At 34.5% G+C, this 11,013-nt stretch overlaps 2 pseudogenes; both read right to left on the reverse strand.

The window, feature by feature from the left end:
- Positions 1-2,285: 2,285 nt before the first annotated feature.
- Positions 2,286-3,574, reverse strand: LOC149556033 (uncharacterized; annotated as a pseudogene).
- Positions 3,575-3,673: 99 nt separating this feature from the next.
- On the reverse strand, positions 3,674-5,948 carry LOC149556034 (auxin transporter-like protein 1; annotated as a pseudogene).
- Between the last annotated feature and the right edge of the window lie 5,065 nt (positions 5,949-11,013).

The following is an 11,013-nucleotide window of genomic DNA, read 5'->3' on the forward strand; positions in this document are numbered from 1 at the left end:
AGATTTGTTGGCTTTTATGTAAAACGTGGAAGCTTAGAGGATGCACGCAAAGCGTTTGATGAAATGCCTGAACGAGATTACTAAACATGATATGTGATGATTGCTGCATGTACAAGGCAATGTTTATCCACCTAATATTAGGCTGGAGGAGGAATCCAACCCAACCGTTTTACATTTTCTAGCGTTCTCATGTTCAGATTTGGCATCCTTGGAGAGCGTTCATGAAAAAATAATTAGGAAGCCCTAATGCTCTACCATGAAATGAGATTGGCAGGTTTGAAGTTGAACTCAAATATATTTGCTGGCATTCTGCTAGCTTGTGCTTACTTGGGCATTCTTGAACAGGGCGTAGAGATACGCGAGGAGATAGTTAGAAGCGGGGTTGAAAATTGATGCTTATGTGGGGGAGGGCTCTTGTGAATATGTATGCAAAATGGGCTTCTTTAAACATTACACACTATAAAAGAAAATCAAGCTTGAAAAAAATCAAGAGGTTGAAAATCGTGCGGCTTAAAAATCACACACTAAGCGTTGACCGCTTAGTGTGGTACTGTGGGGTCCACTCCACACCTCCGTCCCCCATCTGCTCTGTAATGTTCCAAGTTACTCTGTAACGGTGAAAGGAAACCGTGAAATCTAACTACTCCTGCGGTGACTGTTAAGTTTTTAATCCACCTACTTCCACCCACTATCATTAAACCATTTAATCGGTGCTGCACACATATCTGGATTTCTTATTTCTTTTACCATGATTTCAATTCGTTTCACAAGGGCACTGTTCAAGTTTTTTCCCAGGCAATTCAAGGTATGTAATTTTAAATCATATTCTCCATTTAAAATTCTTGTATCGCAAATGAATTGCATAACCATGTTCCTTTGTTTAAATTAGGCACTGTCAGCAAATAAGTATACAGCACTGCAATCACATACGCATATTTGTAATTCCTAGGCTTCCACATGGCCTCGATCAGCTCTTTGTAGAAACATAGCAGTATGGGATAACATAACATTTAGTAGTTTTAGCTTAGTATTATGGGATTTCAGCTTACTTTTCTTCATAAACTATTAGTAGTTTCATTCAGATTGCAAAAGAAGAGAAAGGGTATTTGCTTATATTCCATTGGAAACTATGAAAATGTCTCTTTTGCCTTGCACTGTCGTCTCTATGTTCAAGCAACTTCACTTATAATGACCTTGTTGCAAGACGCATATAATCTTAAGTTCATTAAATTTGATAGACAAGTAAAAAATGAGGAATTGTGCCACAGCTTGTCCAGTAATGTTGTCAAACAATTAAGGAACCTTAATTAATAAAAAATAGATCTTATTGAGGCAATGATGGACGGTAAACTGTAGAGAGCATCCCATGCTTTTAATGATAAACATTGTCTAAATGATTCTCAAGTCTAGATAGAGATCAGTTGATGACTAAGGTTGCACACAGACATATTTCATAACATGAAGGATATCAACCAAAATGTCAAAGAGCAGTACATCTCACATAATCTATTCTCCACTGAGCAATGCATTTCGAATAATTTATCATCCACAAGCATTCTCTTGCAGAAGTTGTTGATGAGAATAAACTGCTATTGATTTCAGGGAGCCAAGTTTGTTCATTTTGGGATATTTGCTTATTCAGTTCATAAAAATACTTCTTCATAATAGTAGTCTTCATCAGCATGAGAATCCCTATCTCGTTTGGGATGCTTACCAGATTTATTTTATGAAATTTATGAATATGAAAGAAGTGCAAACTCTTTTATCATTTTTACAATGTTTATGTAAATAAAAAATGTTACAAAACTTTGTTGTTAGAACTACAAGAGATTTTCAATACATTTGGTAATGCTATTCTGCATAGCTACATAAAGTCTTACCCGAGACATCCCAGAGAAGAAGTACTGTGCAAAACCTCCATTTTCCATATTTTCTCCGGTATTGAATTAGGATCTGATCGCTGAACCCAAAAAAATTGCAAACCGCTCAATAAGGTATCAAGAAGCATCAAATCTCATGTAGAAGACCTGTTAAAAGCCTTGCATAATCCCCTGTTTACTAGATCTGAGGCAACAGCTGAAGTCTTGAACTTTAGCACCTGAACTCTTATTTTCTAAACTGAATGCAAACTTTCTGACCATATTTTCCCATAATAGATCCACTAAGGCCATATAGAGCAACCTCTACAATGTACACAGGATTCAAAATCTGATAAACATTTTACAAAACCTCTGTCAATTATATCCTTCTTGAAGTGAATTCCAGATTTCCACATTCTTTCCTATTCAATTATTTAACAGTTCTACCATCTCTGTTATAATCTTATTTGCTTCTTGTAGATTATTATTTGCAAAAAGCGAATTGATAAGAACACTGTAAGTACTGAAGTCTGGTACTAGAAGCCCTTCTCAACCATTTCACCATAGATTCTTAATGCATCGTGCATTTTACCTTCACTACAAAACCTACCAATTGAGTCCATAAAATATATTTTCATAGCGGAGGAGTAACCATTCCTTTTAATTTCATTTATAGCTGCTTTTGCGGCTTGTATATTAGATTCCTTTTTCATAATTTTAGAAAGCAACCTGTTCTGATATAAGGTCATGTTGCCTTCCATCTCATCCTTGAACAACCTACCGATTTCCAAAGAATTGCTATAAGTTGCATCCCTTAACTCCAGTTCTCTTAACATAGTTCTTGCTTCCAGTATCTTTCCTTGAAGACAAATGATTTTAATGTATTCATCAAATGAATATTCAACCGAAGGCTCAACCAATAACTTATTAGTTTCAATGAAACCCCAGCTTCTGCAATATTCAGACCATAATCCATGGCGGGTATGGACACCAAGAAGTAAATTCTTGTCAATCATTTCTTCCAGAAGTTTGCTCGCTTCTTCCATTCTCCCCTTGTGACAAAGCCCTTGGATAATATTGTTGTAATTGAAAACATTTGGAACAATACCCTTTCTCCCCATTTCATGAAATAATATTAGAGCTGCCTCCACTTGACATTTTTTACAGTGACCTTTTATCATGGCATGACAAGTCAAAGCATCTGGCAAAACATTATGGTTTTGCATTTCAGAGAAAAAATTGGAAGCCTCTTCAACTTTAACTTGCTTGCAGTATCCATTAATCATTGAATTATAAATAATAGCATCAGGAACAAATCCCTTATCTAACAATTTTTGGAAAATTTTGTCTGCATCTTCCAAATAACCTTCCTTACAGACACTGCATATAAGAGTAGAGTAAGTTACAAGAGTTGGAGTAACACCTTTTCTCTCCATTGCATCAAATAACCTGAAAGCTTCTACCAGGTGGCCAACAGTATAAAGTCCATCAATAACTAAATTGTAAGAAAGTACATTTTGAACACCACCTTCAACCTGCATTTCTTTGCAAAGTTCTAAAGCTTCAACCATGCAGCCTTCCTTATACAAATCACCAACTACTACCGTATAAGCATATGTAACTGTTATGATATCCTCTTTTAGTGCTTCCCGCAAAAGCTTGCATGCTTCTTTCATCCTTCCTTCTTTGCACAACCTATTAAGAAGTAGAAACATAGCAGTATGGGATTTTATTTCAACTTTGGGTATACAATTTCAGAGAATTTGAAATATTAAATTTGTAAGGAATACAAAAGAAAAAATAGGTCGCAGAAATCACTTGCACAATTCATGGCTGCCAAAAGAGAGTGTTTGTAGCTCCTGAGAAAAATGCACCATGCTCTTTGGACCTTGGTGTTTTACATTCTTAATCTACAAGTGCAAGTTTCATTTGGAATAAGCTTCCAGTTCCTTGGATGATGAAGGAAAACTTAAACAAAGACATTTTAGTATGGATGTTTCAGATCATACTACATGATCCATCATCAGAATGCAGGAGAGAAAGGACATTAAAAATCTTAAACCTAGACCTGTTTACTGACCTGGCCATGTTGAATGGCAGCAACTATCATGTAAGCTGATGTCAGTGTGGTTGTGGCAATTCCTAGAATTGACACCAGATGGAAATTATGAGGAGATGGTAACATAACAGTTGGTATTGCCAAAAACCAAAATAAATAAAGACATTCTCTCTTGTTCCAGTTAGAGTTCATGTAATACACATCACTGCATCAATAGAATGTTAAGAGTAAGCCATATGATTATGAAGAACATAGTATCTCAATTTATTTAACTATCTTAGGAAAGAGCAAGTAATATTGAAACATTCAATTAAGAACAACTAGCTCAACAATTTGCATAGATTATTGGGTTCCCCTGCTATGCAACAGTGTAGTCAACTTTCAACTTATATACATAACCCAGATATAAATTATTAGTTTATTTTCTGGATTAATTGTGTGAACAATTTTTCTCATCAACCTTTTCGATCACAATATGTGATCCAACATGAGGACGCATCCAAAAGAAAATGAGGAGAAACGAGATAGATTACAGACCAGGAATCCTATGAAAGGGGGGTAAGAAAAGGAAGACATCACATGAACCAAGAATAGCAACACCTAACAAAAAGACAGACTGGCCTAAAGACAATATACTGGGATTTGCAATATTGATGACAAAAATTGTTCACAATATCAACTCTAGAAAACAAACTAATAATACTAATGAATTGCAAAAAATCTGATAGCTCTAACAGATAAGACTTCCTCTTAATCCCTGTTAAAACCCTTGAACAAATTGGGAAGCATTATGAGAATACCTGGAACATGTGATCAATTGCAGCACACAGGCAAAAGTAAGGGCTATCATATTGAACCCAAATACGACGCGTCCAAGCCATTTTCTAGCAACTATACCTATTACTTCATGGTACTGCCAAAAAATACTTATACAGTTGAGAAGTGAGAATAGAAATACTGTAATCTAAAACCATCAAAACCCTATTTCATTATTCAACATATTTTAGACTTTAAGACACATCAATTCTAACAAATATAAGTCCATTCACAATAGTCTCATATAGAGTTCGCCAGGTGGGTTTAAATTTCAATATTTATAGCAAAAAGTTAAACCCTAACAATCATGATGTACCTAAAGTATGTGTTTCTCGTGAAGTAGTCTAGTCGTCTTGGTTTGAGAGGAGGCCTTCGCATAGAGGTATCTAAGGAGATAGACAGTCCAACATCCAAAGGTACCATGAATAATCTAGAATCCGATGCCCAAACCATAACCCATTTGAGATAAAGTGTATGGCAAAGTCAAAATCACTGATCCAACTTGATAATATAGTTGAAACAGTTAGTTTCTACAAAACAAAACTTAATACTAGTGGCATTTCAAGGCCAAAACAGGTTAAATCAACGAGAAAAGGTTACATATTATATCAATTTTAGCCCCTTCCCAATACCCATATTTGATTGTACTCTAGACAACCCTACAAGCAATCATTTAAGCAAGAAAATTTAGTTTAATGAGGTATGCTTACCATTTGGTCTAAAAAGCTTTAGCATTCGTCTTATCCCATCTTATATATACAAGTACAAGAAGTATCTAAAGCAAATGAGGGAAAGCCATGACAGACCTGAGCAGAAATGACATTGAGCTAGGCATCAAAAATAGAACCTCTATGCCATACAAAAGCATTCTAGGCCTCCCTCATGTTCCATTCTTTCTGTGGCTTTATAGATCCTTGCACCTGCAATTCACTGTTCTGTATTGAATCAAATTCTGCACCACACTCTAAGGCCTTTCCATTGCCTGTTGGTGTCTCTGTTTCCATGGCCTCTATATTTCTATCTACCATGGATGCTTCCTCTCAAGCAAACCTATGTTGCGCTTCTTCTAATCACAACTTATGGTGGTTTGAGAAGCTTCAACCTGAGAGAGTCTCGACCTAAATAATTCAACTTAAAAGCCTATAAAATTCAAATTAGAATTCTGTGTTTTAAGAATTAAGGGCATTTGGTCGGTTAGTGGAGTTGGAAAAAACCTTCAGGGTCTTCTAATCTATAGGTGGAGTTGAAAGGATCTCATTGAGCTTATCAGAAATCCAAACTTGTTGAATGCAAGACTCTGATATCATAATGGACTAATGGACTAGGGTGAGATTAATATCATATTGGACTAATGGAATAGGGTGAGAGTGTGTGCCCAATGAAATTAGCAGATTGGAACACCCCAGAGTACTAGTTGAAGTTTGGTGTAAAGGCTTTGTACTCTGCTCTTCAAGAATCAAGTGGCTAAAAGGACTTTATGAATTTAAGAATCCTCCATTAATGAAGTATATATGCTTTCATCTAAAGCAAGATACACTTCAAAAGAGTGACAAGGATCGTGAATTCAGACCAGTATCAGACTTAATACCTAGATACTAGAAAAGACTAAAATAGATCAGTCTTCAAGGCCCGTGTAGTAATGCACATGCAAAGAAATTATAGTGCAAGTGGACACAGAAACAAATATGTGGGCCATCCATAACAATAACTAAATGTTAAGGAATATAAAGATCTCCACTACCTAAACTGAATCTAAGGAAGCCATATTACGCTTAAAACAATTTGCACTTCACCCTTGTGAACTACTTTACATGTACAACAAAAGCTTGAGAAGACAACACCCCTACTCAATGGATATTCAATGGCTTTCTAAATGGATTCATTACACATTTCACCCTCATCCCCTAGTGCTACAAAACAATTACCCTTTGAATCAGTTGCTTTGAACATGCATGTTGAATGTGGTTCACATGCTGAATGTCGTACCGAAACATGATAGGCCCAACAAACAAAATCCTTGAATTGTTTAATGCCTGAAATTAGTGGAGTAACTTTTCAATTGGCGCATTGAAATTTAGATATTTGGAAGTCATCTTGTTATTTCTGGTATAGCACTCTACAAAAACATAATTCTTGGAAAAACAGAGCTGAAAACAGAAAATAAAAAATTGCTCTTTTCATTGGTAAAAAAATTACAAATTTGTGGGGTTTACAGGAGGTCTCCATGATATCAAATCAAAGAAGACAAAGTGAAAACAATTCATCAGCGATTTCATCTTTTCATCACAGGGAGTGAAAATTGCTTTAAAGAATATTGAAATTGTTTGACAGAATACTTGGTACTGTAGTGGTTGAAGGATATAGGATTATTCTTTAACAAATATGATGTGTTCTTACATATGAATTAGTTATATTACATGTTACAACATGAGGCTCTTCGTTGTGCAATACTTTCTTTTGTTTGTCCACTACCTCCATGGTGGTTCATAGTGTTGGTATGTTTACCATTGCACCAAGTATTATATATGTATTGCATGTTTAGTTATGTTATCAAAAGTATATTGATTTTCTACCAAGTGTATTATACCATGTTTGGTTATTTTATAATTGGATTCTAATATTTTTTTGTTGTGTATTAGATGGATGTTGATTGGTCTCGCATCATGGACGAAGCAATTCAATGCCGATGTAGCGGAAAATATTCTTATGTGGATCTTTCATGGAAAAAATATGTACTTAAAGATTCATAACTATTTTTAGCTTGGATTGAAGCTGATAGATTGAAAGATTTTATCGAGGGAGAATGTTCAAGGGACTCATATCCAACATGCTTTCACAAAAGTCATTCAAGGAAGCCCTCTCAAAGTTCCGATACAAAAAATAGTATTAATAGTTATTTGGAATACAACATGTAAGAGTAATATTCTAGCTAAGATTATTTATACTTTCAATTGTAAAGTAAAGAGTGTCTATAATCATTTGTTAATTATGCATATTATTAATATGAAGATTCTTTATGATTTCCATAGGTAATTGTGTACATTTGGACCAGAGGACTATAAAGAAAAAGATGCAACACCATTTGATCCTTCCTCTGTTTCCAAATTAGGGAAAGGTACTAGACTTGGTCGCAAACATACATGATGTGGTTGTACCTTTCATTTTAGCACCCGAATCATGGTTCATAGGCCAAACCATCTATTGATATGGTACCATCAAGTTCAACATTTGAACAAGAGTGACTGTCATGGTCAAATGAACAATGCATTTTTTGGATCAAGGTCCTTCTTTGCACCATTTATTAGTAAGATTTTACATCAATGGGTCGAGTCATTGCTATTACTTGGCATGCCTGTAGATGCAGTGCATAAAAAACATAAGCAAATGGTGCATGAAAAGATGACAATATTTGAGGGTCAATCTTCTAGGGACAATTTTCTTACGATGGATGATATTGCAAGTATTGATTGCAAAATTAAGTCATTAAAATACATGTATGATAATAGAGATGCTCTTTTAGTGCAACAATGGGTTTTGGCAAACCTTGACAAATGGTTTGCATATCAAGAGTATAGTGCCACTATTGATGGAGATGGAGAGGTCCCATTTGTGCTAGGGATTCAATTGCCAGAGCAACTTGATTAGATGCTTCAATATGACCATAACAATATATTGGCCAAGGATTCTACATTTGGTACGAATGCGATGAAGGTATATAGTGTATTGCTTCATAGATTTAACTTTGAAATATTTACACTTAAAGTATAGTATTGATACATTATGCTGATGTCTTATGATAGTTTCAATTGTATACAATGCTTGCATTTGACTCAAAGCATATGGGGGTACTTGTGGCATGGAGTATTATGTCTAGATCTTCTGCACATGATATCACATATTAGATGCACATTCTTCTTCAACCAGCTCACTTGAAGAATATTAATTGGAAACTAAATGCATTCATGGTGGATGATGTAGCTGCCGAGATCAAAGCTATTAGGTATATATTTTTTTTATCATTTATCCCTTTTTAATTTTAAAAAATATTTCAATGCCTCCTGTAATATAAAATTTGACTCTGAGTGAAAGTATTTATGATGCAGAGAAGTGTTTCAGTGTAATATATATCTGTGCACTTGGCATGTTAGACGTGCGTGGCTAAAGAACTTGATTGCAAAGGTCAAAGATAATGCAATTAGACAAGAGATGTTTGATAGACTGGGATTTATCATGCATCATTCAAAAAATGAGGATTCAACAAAGAATGAGATTCACAATTTTATTAAGGGCTTTAAAGATGCACAACCCTCATTCATTGAATATTTTTAGGGACGATGGTCTAATAGATTGAGTATGTGGGCTAGATTTCTCCATACACTTAAACATGTAGGACAAGAGACAAATAGTGCCATAGAGTCTTACCATTCACACTTGAAGAGATGATTCTTGAAAATAATCGAGTGTGCTACAAATCATCATGTTGATTGGTTGGTACATCAACTATCAACACATGTTTATGTATATTATTGGTGGGTGCAAGTTAGTAAAAAACATGGTTTCTATAGGAACTTTGATATTGAAAAAATTGAAAATACATCTTAGGTTTAGGCTATGAAAATTTTGGATGAGCATGTTATATTCAATGACACTAATGATCACATAGCATGGGTGACAAGTGAAAGCAATCCCAATTTTCAATATGAAGTGTATAGCTCCTCACCTAGTCTATCTATGTGCTCTTGCAAATTTTCGATACAAGGATACATGTGTAAGCATGTGATGAAGGTTAACTTGATGAGAGAGAGACAAAGACAACATCTATCTAACAACTTGGATGTAGACGTTGATAATATTTCCAATACAATTGGTTCTATAGAAGAAGGATGCTCCAACAATCTCTCTAATTATTTGGTACTTAAAAAACATTGAGTGTTTTATTATATTGATATACAATTATTTGCAAACTACGTGTTTTAAATTTTTTAAATGTGTTGCAATATTAATGTAGGTAACTGATGCATTTGAAGAGATTGTAAATAATGAAAATTGCCAACTCTTGGAGGATTCTTCTATGCCCATATAGATGAATTTATAACCATATCTTTGCTGTTCCAATTTTGATTATTTAGTTATATAATTTCTAAAATATGTTTGCATTATTTTTGTAGATTGCTGGAAATAGAGGTGAAACTGCACTAAAAGAAATGAGGCTACAAATAACACAAGAGTTGGACAAGTTACAAGAAATTTCAACTCACGCATCTAATTTGGCAACACTTACTTTCATTAATAAGAATTTAAAGGACTTGTCAAATAAGCTTGAGAGTAGACATGTCTCATCCCAACTTGGATTAGACCATCCAAGTGCAAATCCATTTCACGTTGTACAAGATGGGTTTGGTCACACTATTCATCGACAAAGAGACTTGACTGAGTGCATGAATGTAAGGAGAAGATTGAGTATTTCTAGGAGAATGCCTATGTTTCCACCATTGCCGCAAAATCGCAAGCGTCAAAATTGGTTTGATGATCTTGATAGGGAAAATGAATGAGATGAGGAACACATGTAGATCAATGAACATGATTTTGATATGGTTAGACACATGTTTGAAATCATCCAAGATACTATTATAAGAACACAAGATTTTATTGACAAAACATACAAGAGTGTCATGAATTTTCTTAGCTATTTATTTCAAACTATTTTAAGACTTTAAATGCTATAATGTGATTTTGGATGTTAAAAAGAAATTCTCTTTATGAAAATCCAATGTATAATTCTCATACTGTAACTGCAAAGATAAACTTTATTATTACTTGCAAGTATGAAAAATGGCTCAAGAGGATTGGAGATGATGAAATAGATTATATTTTATATGTAAATTATTCTCAAATCTCAACACTTGTCCATTTTTTATATCCCTATTTTAAGAGTAGTTCATCAACTAGTCTCAAAGAATGACAGTCATAGTTATGGTCTCTATTTTCTAAAAGTTAGCGTAACACTTTTCTATTTTCTTGAGCTCTCTAGTAGTTTGATGATAGATCATGGAGTGTGATATAAAATATTCATGCATAGATCCACCTATGATTGAGTCTAAAAATAACAACTACAACTTCATGGATTGTAATTATACATGATTGTAGCTACTGTTTGTAGATTTAAAAGTATGAGTTTTTCATTTCACCGATCTTTCTGGCATGCTGGAGATGGATCATAGAGTGTGATCCAAATCATCGATACTTAAGATTCTCACACAATTGAATCTAGAATCATCC

The sequence above is a fragment of the Cupressus sempervirens genome, chromosome 5 (assembly GCF_028749045.1).
Source record: "Cupressus sempervirens isolate cs-2001-9-10 chromosome 5, ASM2874904v1, whole genome shotgun sequence".
Classification (NCBI taxonomy): Eukaryota; Viridiplantae; Streptophyta; class Pinopsida; order Cupressales; family Cupressaceae; genus Cupressus; species Cupressus sempervirens.